A 15,447-nucleotide genomic window follows, 5' to 3' on the forward strand; every position below is an offset into this window, starting at 1 on the left:
CATCTCTTGCGATCTGGCAATCACATTCGTATATATATAAAATTCACTGAAAAAAACAAAAAAAATTTTTAAGAAACATAGAAATTCACTTAAAAAACAAAGGTTACAGGGACATTAAAATTAGGCTCATATTATAAAACATTAAAAACCATGAAATTTCAGAGTTAGAGTTATCTCAAGTAACTGTAACCTGTGTCCTAAAGTAACTATAAGTTGCACCCCACCATACACGTTGTTTTCATGAAAAATTTGCTTGCAAATATTACATTGATATTAACAATTATGTTATCAAAAATGTCATGAGTGGTGTAATTTCTGGGATAATTAGCAGTGCATGGCAAGGGCACGAGTTATAGTTACCTTAGGACCTTTGTCCGTGCGTGGCAGGATTCAATCTCAGCAGCTGTTGACAAGAAAGAACCCACTCGTCGTAGTCACTACATGAGATATTATGCTTGAAAAAGGCAAGGATCCATCAAGAATTACAGATAACTTTTCAAGTTGGAAATACAGAAAAAACACACTTGCTTTCCCTTGGCCATGCGCACGAAGTAAGGATGATTAATACTTTACAGAAGTTGAGGTTCGACGTGGGCACCTGCTTTGTATCTGCAAGTGCTTGCCGCTGAGGATCAGTTTTTATAAGATGAGCATTCTGACAGAAATAATCCTGCCATGTGTATTTATCAAAGAGGAGACCACTGTTTTAGGCAAAATGTCTGTGCAACTGGAATACCTTCTACTGGCTAATTAGTAAGGTTTCCCTCACTTGGTAAATGTATAGTACATCTCCTACACTAGAGCTGCTTAAATGACATTAAGGAAATGTCTCCAGTGACCTGGCGTGTCTGTAACTTTGCAAATGTAATTGTTCCTCCAGCGTCTTCATCATATAATTTTCAAGGTGGAACTGCAAATCTACTGTTCAACTTTGAAAATTTTATATATATATATATATATTTTTTTTTAATGTGCGGGACCACAGCGGAGTCTCAGTGCCGCTGCGGTTCCAGCAGGCTCCCGACTCCTGTGGAACCCAGCATTTAAATAGCAGCTCCCTGCTTGTGGGAGCAATGTTTTTATCTGTTTGTCTGCATGTATATTTGTGTGAAGAGAAACAGATGAAAACTCCACTTTCAGGAAGCAGGAGCTGTTGGACAGCACCTGCTTCCTGAAAGTTGAGTTATGTTTGCTGGAGTACCATGCTACATTTACTTGGCAAGACGCTGTGCTAAACGGAAGCACTCTCTGAGGTACTGCACAAAATACATGAACTAAAGAAGAATACATTACTTAAGAACCACTCTCCGGAGTAGGAGATTTACATCTCGATATAAGCAAAGTCATACATATATATATATATATATATATATATATATATATATATATATATATATATATATACAGGATTCAAGAGATCAAGACCTTTAGTCCTGAAGAAGTCGGCTGCCACAAATGCAGCACTGATGAAACATGTGTTGGCATGGGCAATGGAGATTTGATTGGATGATAATAAAATATGAACAAACACACAGAGTGTACTTGCTTTGGAGTGCTCTGAGGTTTCGTAAAACTGTGGAGATTTCTCTAATTGAGGAAGATAATGTGGCTCTTTCTTTCTCCTTGAGCACCAAATATTCACAACTAAGTTTTTTTGATTTTCCTGCTATAATAATGAGTGCACGATTAGTCCCAGACACTTTCTTGATGAACTGTGTTTGCTTTTGCTGTCACCTCCCACCAATTAAAAGCAAATCGCTACCTCCTGAGGGTGGGAACCTCAGGAGGTAGCAGGAGCCGACCCTGGAGGGGTGGCAGTCCCCAGTGCCATCTGTGGCTCCATGAGGGGGACAGCACAGCCCCCACCAGTGTTTGAATTTGCCCCAGAGGGAAGGTGGTCACTGGGCTGGATGTCTGCGATGGACCCCCCTCTTTTAAGTTACTTGTGCCCCGAGGCGGTGGTGGTCTCTGGGGCGCAAGGGGCCGTGGGACACTTTTTATTTTATTGATTGCCCCGGAGTTGTGGCAGTCCCCGGGGGTGCACCCCCCCTACATTAACTTAAGTAGATTTGCCTCAGGAATGTGGCGGTCCCCAAGGCGCGAGTATGCCCTTCCCCCATAAATTGTATGAATTGCCCCAGAATGGTGGCGGTGCCTGGGGTTGAGGGTCCATAACATACACTCTACATTATTTTATTTAAACCCCAGAGACGTGGTGCGCCACCCCACATTAATTTATAATCTTTTGCCCCAAGGAGGTGGTGGTCCCCAGGGCCCCATGCACCCCACTCCTATTTTTCAGCAATATCCCCTGGACCTGTCCCACCCAAGGGCAATATTAAAAGCAGGTGCAGGAGACTGTGCTAACTTTTTAGAAAAAAAAAATCACTGCAAAATTTGTGGATCCGCCACAATTTATGCTGTGACAAAAAAAAAAAAAAAAGTAAGCCTTAACCCTAGGGGAACCCATAAACCAAGGCTAGTGGGGTAGGGTAAAAGTAGTCTGCCCCCTTTTCATTTTTTTCTTGCATTTATTTTTTGTTTTTGGACTTGGCTTAAACCGAGTTTCAAAATGGCTGCCAACACTTCCTGTTGTCAGCCAATCAGATCTCAGCACGAGATCGGGAGGATTTGCTAAGCCTTCGTGCCTATAGATATACAAATTTGGTTTTCCTTTAATTCCTCTTAAGCTACTGAATGGATTTACACCAAATAACAAAACGTGTAATCTGCATACTGAAAGGTACCTTTTTGCCACATTTGTTGTAATCCCATCCAGTGCTTTGGGCTGTAATCATGTTCAATGCTCCTATGGCTCGTTAACATGGGAACTGTACTGTTTTTTGACCCCCTCCTTTTTCTCGGCCCTCGGTTGATGGATATCACCACAACTTCCCATGCACAACAAGATTCTCTGCCACACTTTCTTTAGAAATTTTTGGGATGATTCGTTAAACGGTACTAAAGATATAGGCAAGACAAAAACGCCTTTTCAATGGAAACTTGATCCTAAATATAACTAACTACTGGCAATCGCCAATATATATATATATATATATATATATATATATATATATGCAAAAAACAAGAGAGAACTCTGGGAAGTTCCTTCCTGAATTTAGGGATAAGTACTGTGACCGCTTTCTTCATTATTTTGTTTATTTCTCCTGTCTCTCCAAATCAGTTGTATAATTCCGGACTAGAGAGGCGTACGACATTTTATAAAAGATGCCGGAATACCCGTCTGGGCCCGGAACCTTTCAATGTTTCAGTTTACTAATGCATCTATCATCTCAGCTAGCTCAATAGTTGCATCTTAGTGGTTTCTGCAGTCCACAGGATTTGTATTTGAACTTCCTCTGCAAATACAAATCAATTTCTTATGATGTGGAGCTTTCATATAGAGTGATGTATGAAACATCCTGAAAGTGTCTCCTGTGTGGCTATTGCCCGCTACTAACTCCCCTGTTAAGCTCTACGTTTGTGACCCTCTCAGCTGTGATTTTACCTTTAATTGAAATGATGATTTTCCAACCTTTTTTTCTGAGGCATAGTTTTTCTGCTTAATTCGCAGCAAAGCGTATTCTGCCTTGTCATAACCAGCATTGCCAGAACCTGCCACCACACCTTATTCGAGCCAAATGTTTTGTTTCCCTTCTAAGTCTGCTAGTTTATTCTCCCAGCTCTCCCTCACTCGTGCTTTAACGCAATTACTATGCGTAGCTGCAGATAAAGTTTTCCTGCCAACCTCGCTTTTCATGTGTCCCAGAGGCTACATGAGGAGACATGCGCAGAGTTATGGTCTGTTATGTTATCCTTAATTATCTGAGTTATGGTCTGTTATGTTATCCTTAATTATCTGAAAAATATCCACTACAAGCGCTGGAGCACACAAAAGAGATTAATTTGAGCACTATCCCTTGTTGATGTTAGCTCGCCGATTGCCAGAAAGTGCATACTAACAGGTGCACGGTCTGATATGGCAATATTGTCTGTGTTTGACCCTTCTATATCTGTGCATAACCTAGTTTATAGGGGGGAGTAATCTAGCCTTGCATAGGTCTTGTGAAACAATGAATAAAAAGTAGAGTCTACCTCCCTCGTGTGCATATAACGACAACCATCCCAAGCCCAACCTGACTCAGCCACTCTCAAACCTGCATGTGGCCGGTCTCCCTCCAGATTTTCTGTTCTGAGTGTGATCTTTCACAGGATGTAATGCAGTATTCATATTTCCCCCAATAAGCACTTCCCCATCCATTAAGTCAAGGATCTCTGAAATAATATCTTTGAGAAATGCCTCCTGCTTTACATTGGGTCCTATATTTTTTTTCCAGTCCAGGTCCCCATACCCAGCCGCTTACCTGCCTTATCCATGTGTATTTTAAATACACAATGGAAGATATACTGGAATGTATTGCTGCACAGAATTGCAACCCCTGTTGTTTTCATTGCGGAAGAGACAAAAATTGTGTTGGAAAGTACTTTGATTTCATCCTGTCCTGATCAGTTTTAAAAAGGTGCATCTGTTGTAGAAGGTAAATGTCACACCAAGTTGTTCTCCGAACTTGTAAAATAGCCAACGGTTTATGTGGAAAATTAAATCCCTTAATGTTTCAGTTCAGTTTTAACTATAGTCTACTCTCTTCATGGCACTAGAGAATGAATGTAGGTCTACTAAGAATCCTACAGTCCATACCTTCACAGGCTTCTCCTGTGCCGACTAGTGCTTAGTCTTGGCCTATCCCTTTGTAGGTTGTCTAACTCTCCCCCTCCTTTAAAAGCTCAGAAGTGTCCTTAACGCCAAACAGTCCAAACATTATATACTAGAATATGTAACATGAAGGGTTTGAAGGTCTCTTACAAATATTCCATGTCGTGGAGCACAATAAGATAGCATGCTCTCAGAACAACCCTCCCCTTGAAGACTTCTATACTAAACAAAACATAAGCAATAACAAAGTCCCACTCCATTTGCTCATTTTCAATAGTTCAGAAGCCAAAGGCCCGTTCCTTTACCCTATTTTGTTGGAGTCCACGTCTCACCCCACTAGCATGAAGACCAGTTTAGGTATTAAAGTCCATTAATTTCTCCAGAAGTTTTAGGTTTGTCAGTAGTTCAGGTTTCAACCATGTTTGAGCATTTTTGAGTGTCCCCATTTCCCTGATTAAAGCCTCAACCAACCAATCAAACATTTATAGAGCACGGCAAATCACCTGTGAGGGTCTTGAGTCACTGAGGCGAGGCTAAATTACCTTGCTGAATCTCAGTTTTGGAAAGCAAGTGCCTTTTCCTGCAACCCTTCACCATTGTCCAGTTTTGGTTCTCTCCAACTGGCTTCAGGCTTCTTTCTATTGTCTCATGTGTCGCTCCTTCATCAGGGATACCAAGAATTGAGGGGGCCTCTTTGACTGTTCCGAGGATGTGTTTTTGGGAGTTATATGTAAATATCAGTCTGAAAGGGTGGCCCCATTGACATAGTGTGTCATGGTGCCACAAAAAGTCGGTGATCACCCAGAAATCGTTCCTCCTCTGAAGGAATCTAGCAGCTAAGTCACTGAAAAGCAGCACTTTGTAGCCTTGAAAGCTCATCGAGTCAGCATTATGTGCTACCTCCTTGATTTTCTCCTTCTCATCAAAGAAGTGAATTTGTGCTATTTAATCTGGAGGGTGCAAGTTGGACTGTCAGCTGGTCCCAGTAGCCAGCACCCTATCAGCTCTGTCAGTTCTAATGGGTAAGTCATTTGGTCTGTTCTGAATGTGATGGAGGAGCTGTGGCACATAGGTCAGATCTTTTTGCTCACGGTGGAAGACCTATGATTTGTATGTTGTTGCATCTAGACTGGTTTTCTAGGTCATGTTGTTTGAGCACAATTTCCTTGTACTGTTCCTCCAGTCTTATCAGTCTGTTATTGATGAGATGGATCTCCTCAGAGCATTCACCCACGGTGTGTCCAGTTTTTCCACACCAGTGCTTAATTCACTAACATCTCTCTGCACTTCTTAAAGATAGTCCTTTAAATCTCACCTTATCATGGTCACCTTATCTTTTATTTATTTTAGCAAATAATGTAAGAAGTCTTGAAAGAATCTCTTCCTCTCGTTCTGGCGATGGCCTAGGCAGGGGTCACTTTCCCTTACCTGTATTTTCTCCTTTCATTGTCAACAGCTCCTTAATCGAATTTCCTTGTCTAGCGCTATTGGCGGCCATCTCTGAAATGTGAATTCACTTTTGCATTTTACTTGCAATCTCTGAGCCACCCTATCAGCTCTGTCAGTTCTAATGGGTAAGTCATTTGGTCTGTTCTGAATGTGATGGAGGAGCTGTGGCACATAGGTCAGATCTTTTTGCTCACGGTGGAAGACCTATGATTTGTATGTTGTTGCATCTAGACTGGTTTTCTAGGTCATGTTGTTTGAGCACAATTTCCTTGTACTGTTCCTCCAGTCTTATCAGTCTGTTATTGATGAGATGGATCTCCTCAGAGCATTCACCCACGGTGTGTCCAGTTTTTCCACACCAGTGCTTAATTCACTAACATCTCTCTGCACTTCTTAAAGATAGTCCTTTAAATCTCACCTTATCATGGTCACCTTATCTTTTATTTATTTTAGCAAATAATGTAAGAAGTCTTGAAAGAAGCCTTGAAAGAAGCTCTTCCTCTCGTTCTGGCGATGGCCTAGGCAGGGGTCACTTTCCCTTACCTGTATTTTCTCCTTTCATTGTCAACAGCTCCTTAATCGAATTTCCTTGTCTAGCGCTATTGGCGGCCATCTCTGAAATGTGAATTCACTTTTGCATTTTACTTGCAATCTCTGAGCCACAGAGTTGCCACAAAGCAAATCCAATTGTCCTGTACAATTCAACCTTCACCAGGTGATGTAAAGCAAAAATGTCCTGCCAGCTGTGTGGTGCTCCTTTCTATGGTGTAGGTTACACCTTGACCTCTTCTTCTACACAGCTCATTCACCCTCCCCCCCACCCACGATTTCCAGCTGTCTTCTCACTATGCAATTGTTGTATCTGGTTGTTGCACTACCTTTCGTCAGGGAGAGCAAGGATAGTGTAATGCCCCCCTTCAAACTGAACAACACTCCTAGCTTCCAAGACCATCATTAGGTGGTGCTGTGCTTAACTTCTTCACGTGCACACCTCAGCTGCTCACAACTGCACACAAGGCTCTCCCTGTGATTAAAAAAAGTGACGCCTCTTCATGCGCCAACTGTTACCCCACCAAGGTGTGTTACTGTTTAACAATGGACCAACTATAGTCTGGTGTACACTGTTATGTTGTCCTCTCACACACCTGGTTCTCCTTCTCAGCTTCAACGCACCAAGTTTCACCAGCCAAGTCCTTCTGCAGGCCCTCCAACTTCAGAGATGCCCCGGTGGGAGGTCCCCAGCTGTGCCTCATAGGTTCCTGCACTGGTGGCCCTTACGCTAGACCCAACGCCTTCCAGGGCCTAGCTAGTGTCGCGGCCGCCCCAGGGCCCCACAGCATTTGGTCCTCCTCAGCCAGCTCTCAGCCTTAACAGGACCCATTGCCCAAACAAGGTTGTGGCCGCTGTGCCAGGCCAGAACCCGCTCCATAGATAGCACCACCATCTCGATTCCTGCCGGGTCCACAGTGCTCCTCTGCTGCCATCATATTTGCAGGGGGTTGCCTCACTCTATTGTTTTTAGCTATGAACTGAGGGTGCTAACAGACTCAAATACCGTGAGGACTGAGCAGAGCTCGTAGTTTTACACCCACTCCATTCCCTCACTGGCCACACCACTAGATATAGATATTTTTTTATCTTCTCTCTCTGTAACATAATTCCCCCTGAAACCTAGGGGTGAGATTTTCATCTTACACAATAGCAATGACACCTTTCTATGTAAAAGGAGTGCAAAGTACAGCTGGTTCGTGGCCAGAAATGTTTCTAGTGCTGATAAAACTGGTCAGTAACTGACACACTTCTGAACTAGTATTACACTGATACATGATAAGCCGAAGATTCAGACAAATGGCTTGCAGACCATTGGGTCCATGAACAGAATAAGGATCTTGTGGCACACAGACAGTGTGAGAAGCTCGAGGGACATGAGCAGATAGTGTGAGGAGCTTGTGACACATGAAGGTGGGGCGGCAGTTAGTATTATGCGCTATGGTCACCTTGGTAGCATGTAAATCCTGGGACACATGTACCTATCTTGTGAGGCACCTGTGACTCAAAAATGGATTGTGTGAGGAGTCTGAAGCATATGGATAGACATACGCCCTAATTACCACCTCCGCGAACACAATTGGCGGAGCAGCCACAGTCGGACCGCCAGTTTCCCTCCACTGGAGGGACTGGCGGTCCTAATTCACCAGAACAGCGATACATGCAAGACCGCCCTGGGGATTACGACCCCCCTCACTGCCATGTAAAAGCTGGTGGAGACTGGGTGCAGTGGGAGCCATGGGGGGCCCCTGCACTGCCCATGCACTTGTCATAGGCAGTGCACAGGCCCCCAGACAGCCCTGTTGTGCTTTTCACTGTCTTCCTTGCATGTTTTAGAAACTGTACTTTCTGCTAAATAAAATAGATAGCACTTTGTAATTCGTTAATAATTTAATTTGCCACATGGTTCAAAACCTCTCCAATTTAATTTATTTTATCTCTAGTAATGTTCAAGGTCACACTATCATTGCAAAGGTGACATATTATTTTGATACCTTTAGCCCATCTATTTTCACATGTCTCCCTTTATGTATTTTCTTTTAATAACAATAACTTCACATAAAAGTACAAGTTTCCCTAATGTATTTTTTGACCTTTGTAAATTATACTCAAGCTTATGTTTTAGCTAGCAAAGCTTGGATTGGAGATAGTACAACTGAAAGAGACTCATCTATACTATCAGGAACTTCTCTTTTAGATATCCCTGCAGAATATTTTAAAGAGAAATTTATGATTGTGAGGATGGAATCGTTTTTCAGCTGTACTAGCTATGATCCAATATTTTCTAGCTAGAAATAGCAGCAGTCTATCTCCCAAGTTCATGGGATGTCTTGAAGTCAAGCCACAAAGTCAGATTTGCTGTGCGCCTTACGACGGTGCATGTTTTATCATATTGAGGCCAACAAATAACTTCACATCCCTGGCCCTTCTATTCAAGAATTCACAGCCAAATTGTGTGCGCCCCTAAATTATTAGAGGTGTGACCAATACATTCACCGATGTTGCTGTCTTTTTATAAGCGTGTACTGGGACTTTCAGTGGCATAAACACATATTGTGTTACAGTTAAAAAAACAACACTAACATCTCGTGGGTTATCTTTGTTTTTGATAACATGACGTCTTTTGTTGTTTTTGCAAGCGAACATGTCACCGGCATCAGGTTTAAAAGCCAACCCGTTTTTTTTTGCAAATGGCCGTGATATTTTCTTTTATTTTAGCCATACAAATTGACATTTCACTAGCAATTTTCTTTAACTTCTGATTTAATTATCCCATCTTGTGGTAATCCTATCCACTTCATTTCTATGTGTAGATAGGAAAGGCTCGAACGTGTGCTGGATTAAAATCTCCTTTGTGCTTTCAGTCGTGACGGTATGAGGTTGTGTATTCATTTTCAAACCGGGGTTTTTGAGCCCTCACCTTTCTGGTTTTAGTGACCAAAGTGATTGCTGGATCTTTGCACGCTGTTCACCTGCTTTTTCTACACTCGACCCTCGCTCCCACCACCACCCATTTCTACCTCTCTCATATTACCCCTTGTTCCCTCCCAACCTATCTTCCATAGCTCAAGGCCTGTTATTTTCACTCAGGCTGCTGAGAACCTTGTGCTAATGTCAGGGCTACCCCCCAAATGGTCCATTTTAGCCTCTTTTCTGGACCTTCTTTTGCATCGCACTTGCTTTTCCAAGCACTTCAAGGCAAGTCAGTGAAAGCAGGATGTGCTCTTCAAGCTAACCTAGCACCCTCACATAAATCAATCTATGAATCAACACGTATAAAGCTTGGCTTATCACCCATGGTGTCTCAAGATGCTAGCTGGGGGACATGGTCAGTCTAAGAGCCAGGTCTTGAGGTCCTTCCTGGACAGAGCCAGCGATGGGGACTGCCTGAGGTGGAGCGGCATTGTGTTCCAGGTCTGTGCGGCGAGGTAGGAGAAGGATTTTCCTCCAGCAATGTTCTTCCAGACCCTGGGGATGGTAGCCAGGGCCAGTTGTGCTGAGCGGAGTTGCCTGGAGAGGGTGTAGAAGGAAAGGCAGTGGTTGAGGTAGGCACGTCTGATGTTGTGGAGGGCCTTGTATACGTGGGTCATGAGTTTGAAGGTGATGCGGCGTTTGTTGACGGGAGCCAGTGTAGGTCTCTCAGGTGGACAGGGTCGTCCAGGATCAGTCTGGCCGCGACGTTCTGTATTCTCTGGAGTCTTGCTTGAAGTTTTTGATTCCAGCATAGAGTGTGTTGCTGTAGTCGAGTTTGCTGCTGACGAGTGCCTGAGTGACTGTTCTCTGTGTGTTGATGGGGATCCACGTGAAAATCTTCTGGAGCAGGTGAAGGGTGTGGAAGTATGATGAGGAGATGTGTTGACTTGGCGGGCCATGGACAGTGATGAGTCAAGAATGATGCCGAGGTTGTGGGTGTGGTGGGTTAGGAGTCATCCCAGGTGGAAGTGGCGGGACCCAGGATGAGGATCTCCATCTTGTCTGAGTTCAGTTTGAGGCAGCTGTCTCTTATCCAGTCGGCAACTGCCTTCATTCTGTCATGAATGTTCGTTTTGGCTGTAGATGGTTCATCGGTGAGAGAGAGAATGAGCTATGTGTTTTTGGCGTATGAGATGGTGTTGAGCCCCTGGTGTCTGATCTTGGCAAGTGGAGTCATGTAGATGTTGAAGAGGGTGGGGTTCAGGGAGGAGCCCTGGGAACTCCACATCTGGTTTCCGTTGACTTTGAGTTGAAAAGTGGGAGCTTGCATCGCTGGGTTTGGTCAGTGAGGAAGGAGCAGATCCATTCCAGGGCTTTGCCGCAGGTGCCAGCATTGTGTAGTCTGGTGCACAGGGTGGTGTAGGAGACAATGTTGAAGGCGGCAGAGGTCAAGGAGGATGAGGGCAGCTGTCTCGCTGTAATCCAGTAGAGTGTGGATGTCATCGGTGGCCGCTAGGAGTGCAATTTCAGTGCTGTGGTTGCTCCTGAATCTGGATTGGGAGGGGTTGAGGATGTGGTTGGCTTCGATGAACTGTGTGAGCTGTGCGTTGTTCGCTTTTTTGGTTAACTTGGCTGGAAAAGGGAACAGTAAGATAGGTCTGTAGTTTTTCAACTTGTAGGGTCTGCGGAAGGTTTCTTCTGGAAGGGTTTTATCTCTGTGTGTTTCCAGGCGTCTGGAAAAGTGGCGGTTTCTATGGAACAGTGCAGAATAGCTCGGGAGTGATGATGGCGCTGGCTTGACTAAAGATGTGGTGGAGGCATGGGTCTGAGGGTGCCCCAGAGTAGGTGGTATTCATGAGCTTGAGGGTGTCTTCCAGGGTGAGGAGGGTCCAGTGTTCCACAATCGGTTGATGATAGCATCCGTGGTGGTGCTGGTGGGCAGGGAAGGGTCCTTTGCTTGCAAATCCTTCGTATATGTCCTGAATTTTCCAGTGGAATAAGGTGGCAAGATTGTCGCAGAGGTCTTGGGAGGGTGGGATGTCTGTGGTGTCCATGTCAGGTTTTGTGTATTCCTTGACTATGGTGAAAAGTTCCTTGATGTTGTGCGCGTTGGTGTTAAGTCTCTCCTGAATGGCTGATTTCCTAGTCGATCTGATGTGCCTGCGTTGTGATGCGACGGCGTATTTGAAGGCTTTGTGATCTGTTGCACTCTTCCTGTTTCTCCACTTTCTCGAACGTTTTCTGCATGTGCTCTTGGATTCTTGGAGGTTGGAGGAGAACCAGCTGGGTCTCCTGTGGTGATGATTGCCAGCGGGTTTCCTTATGGGGGCTAGGGTGTTGACGCAGCTGGTGATCCATTGGTGGAGGTTGTGGGCTGAGGCATTGGCGGAGCGAGGTGGTGAGCTGGGCTCCGGTGACCTTGGTCCAGTTTCTGCGCAGGGGAGAAGTGGGCTTGGTACTGTTTGACCGTCTTGGTGAAGGAGAAGTTGACACAGTGGTGGTCAGTCTAGTGGAGTTCTGAGGTGTGTGAGAAGGAGATGTGGTTTCTGGCGGAAAATTCAGGGTTGAGGGTGTGTCCTGCTTAGTGCTTGGGAAGGTTGACAAGTTGCTTGAGTGTGGTGAGGTTCTCAATGAGGGTAGAGGTGTTCGGGTCACTGTGGTTGTCGAGGTGAAAGTTGAGGTTTCCAAGGAGTATGTAGCCCGTTGATGTGAGAGCATGGGGGGCGATGAAGTCAGTCTGTGCTTTGCTGAAGGGTTGGCTGGGTTCTGGGGGTTCTGTAGATGAGCATTCCCCAGAGGGTGGTGTTAGGATTAGTCTGGATTTGAAAGTGTAGGTGTTTGGTGACGCGGGTATGGATATCAACGCTGGTCGTGAGGCGGAGTGACTTTTTGTGGACGATGCAACACCTCGTCCAGGTCAGTTGACACGTCTCGATGTATGATCTTGTAGCCTTCGGGGATGGCAGTGGCAATGTCTGGATCTGAGGAGGTGGTGATCCAGGTCTCCATGAAGAAGGTGTCATCGGGGACAATGAAGTCAATGAGGTCCCATACTTCAATAGCGTGCTTGATGAGAGGCAAGTGTTCTATAGTATACCTCTGAGGTGTCCGGGAGGTCCAGAAGAGGGGAAGTTTAGGTTGTGAGGACAGGCGACGGTGCAGTTGCAGCAGGAGAATGGGCCTTGGGTGTCCTTGGGCAAGGCACGAAGGCAGGTGGTAGAACCTCCGGAGTTGAGGGCATGTAGAGTCCCATAAAGTGGAATAGGATTTCTCCCTGTTCAAATGAACTCCCCATGTAGGAGTCCCCATCCTAGGGTAGGTTAGTGGTTCCAGTCCAAGTGGTTTATTTAGCTTATTGAGGCCATGTTAATGTTCTTTTAAGTTACAATTCTGTTGCATCATATATAAGCAGGGCACAGGACAGGGGTACACACATGTGTATGGCATCCACCCACTATTTTCAAAGGGTAGACTCCGTCCACCCTGCCAAGACGTTGGGCCCCACTGAAATGTGCTGAATTTGGCCACACTTTCAGCAGCACCTGCACCTTGTTTGCTTTCCATTTCCAGCAGCAACATGCAGGCAGGGAGGAGACTTTTTTATTTTTGACTCCAGCTGGTCCAAAGATAAAGCCTGAAGTTAAGGAGCCAGCAGACCTTCTTTTGTTCCAATATGATTCTGACTGGGCGTGGTCTGGAGACTCACACTTTTATGAAAAAGTAGGGGAGGAGAAACAAAGGCACACAGCTTGTTATCACTTCACAGGTGCTTAAGAGGGGCATGCTTTTGAGTTTGTTTAGTCCCTGTATATAAGAGATATGCGTGCACTGTAACAATGTCAGATTAGTTTTTCTGTTACAGTATTTTCAAAGATAACAATTTAAATACCACTATTTTATTTCTTGTGTAGCGCTACTCATCACAGGTGTCAGAGCGCTTTACATAACATGTACATTGACTATAAATCATGTAAGAGTGTAAATCAATGTACAAGATGTGTACAGTGACACATATATAACATATATATATATATATGATATATAACAGTGAGAGTTACAAGGTGTAGGAGTCACATGCCCTTCATAACTCACTGTGCTATAGTAGAAGGATTGCAATTTATGAACTGCAAGTAACAAAAGGATCTCTGTGTTAAAAGTAGTAACCCACTTACCTATCTATATAAAATAAAAATGTCATCTGCATGATGCATGACGATCTTTGCAGGAGACACTTTAACTTCTGATTCATATCTGGGACTAGACAAAACACAGATCTCTCCAGAAAATGTGTTAGACTCCAGCGATCTTACCATTATTATTTACTGATATTTACTGGGCACCCAGATATCTGCAGCAGGTACCTTAAGCCACCTCAGATATTTTAAAATGAAGACTTTGCAACCTTTTAAGCAGAACAGATATACTCCCATGTTTTGTCTTGGTGCCAATTTCTTTATGGCAGAGTTCACAAAATGTATTAGCCAAGGCCCAGATTATGCATCAGGTTGAGCCACTTTTTTAATGCAAAATGCAATTTATTAACTCTCTTAATGTGCTCAAATGTACTCATGATAGGCCTCCTAAATGTGTGTGAGGTCTTAATGTGTGATGTGATGCCATTTCTTTTGACATCATTTCCTGGGAGGTCACTTCCTGTCATGCCACATGTGATGTTACATGCCATGATGTCACGTGCTTACTACCTAACTTGGTTAGTCCTCCTCATTTCTTGTTTTTAGGGCTTTTGCCTTGTATATCAGTGTCATATCTCATTGTGTTTGCATGTGAGGAGCCTGATACTCATCGACAGATGGATGGAGGAGATATGGTCACATGCGAGGAGCTTGTGTAGCCAAAGAGGGAGAGTGTTAGGGCACATTAAAGGCTTAGGGCCCATATCCTTTAATGTACCCCTGAACGTAAGCTTAGCTGCAAACCACAGCCTATTATGGAGATTATATTCTGTGTACCTTTAATGCTGACACCAATAGTCTTTAATAGGGCTACGTAAAATGTAAAACAAGTGCATGTAACAATCATTCGCCAAATCCTTGTTTCCACTAGTCCTATTCATCCACTCCACATCGCTTCCCCCCATCCCATTAAAGCGGAAAGTTACAAATTCAAAATAGCATTTGAGTGCTTTATTGCTGAACAATGTCTAGAAAGATACTCACTCAGAAAACCATCAGTTGGGTTTTTATGGCTGTATTTATGTTAGTAAATATAACATTTAAAAGTCACTGTTTATCCAATGTTACAATCATGCCTAACTGTGAGCTGCTTTGTCTCCAACCAGTTGGGTCCTAAAGTAGATCAATAGCCACTGAAACTGTAAACCAGAGGTTTTGGTTTTATGCTGTACAAGGCCACCATTTAGACAAATGTTTTCAGATTTATGGTAGAAAAGCATACCAAGCTCACCCAGATTGCCTATTTTCCATCACATATATCTCCTTTTTTGTATCTATGGTTCTAGAGATAAGGGTGGCTGCCAGACCCTTCTGGGATGCCCATTTCCATGCATATGAAGATTACAACTTCTTACTTTTTGTTTGATCCATGGTCCCACACATAAGTGCTGTCAGGTCCATCCAGTTCCCTGCATATGATAACTGGCCGTCCAAGCTTCTTGAACCCATGGCCCTGCGGATTACAGCAGTTTGGCCAATGTAGCCTGCCTAGTTCCCTGAATTCATGGACCTCCAAGTACACCCAGAATGCTCACTTCTCTGCCTATCAGGGCATCTAGTGGTATTCTTCTTATGAATATAGCCAAACTTTGGACAAAGCGCTTGAGTTTGACATCAGGAAAAAGTCTT

At 44.1% G+C, this 15,447-nt stretch overlaps 1 protein-coding gene across 2 annotated transcripts in view; it reads left to right on the forward strand.

Moving 5' to 3' along the window:
• Positions 1–15,447, forward strand: part of MEGF11 (multiple EGF like domains 11) — a 1,692,327-nt gene that overhangs the window by 1,594,846 nt on the left and 82,034 nt on the right. The gene's annotated exons all lie outside the window — the stretch shown is intronic.

The sequence above is a fragment of the Pleurodeles waltl genome, chromosome 3_1 (genome assembly GCF_031143425.1).
Source record: "Pleurodeles waltl isolate 20211129_DDA chromosome 3_1, aPleWal1.hap1.20221129, whole genome shotgun sequence".
NCBI lineage: Eukaryota > Metazoa > Chordata > Amphibia > Caudata > Salamandridae > Pleurodeles > Pleurodeles waltl.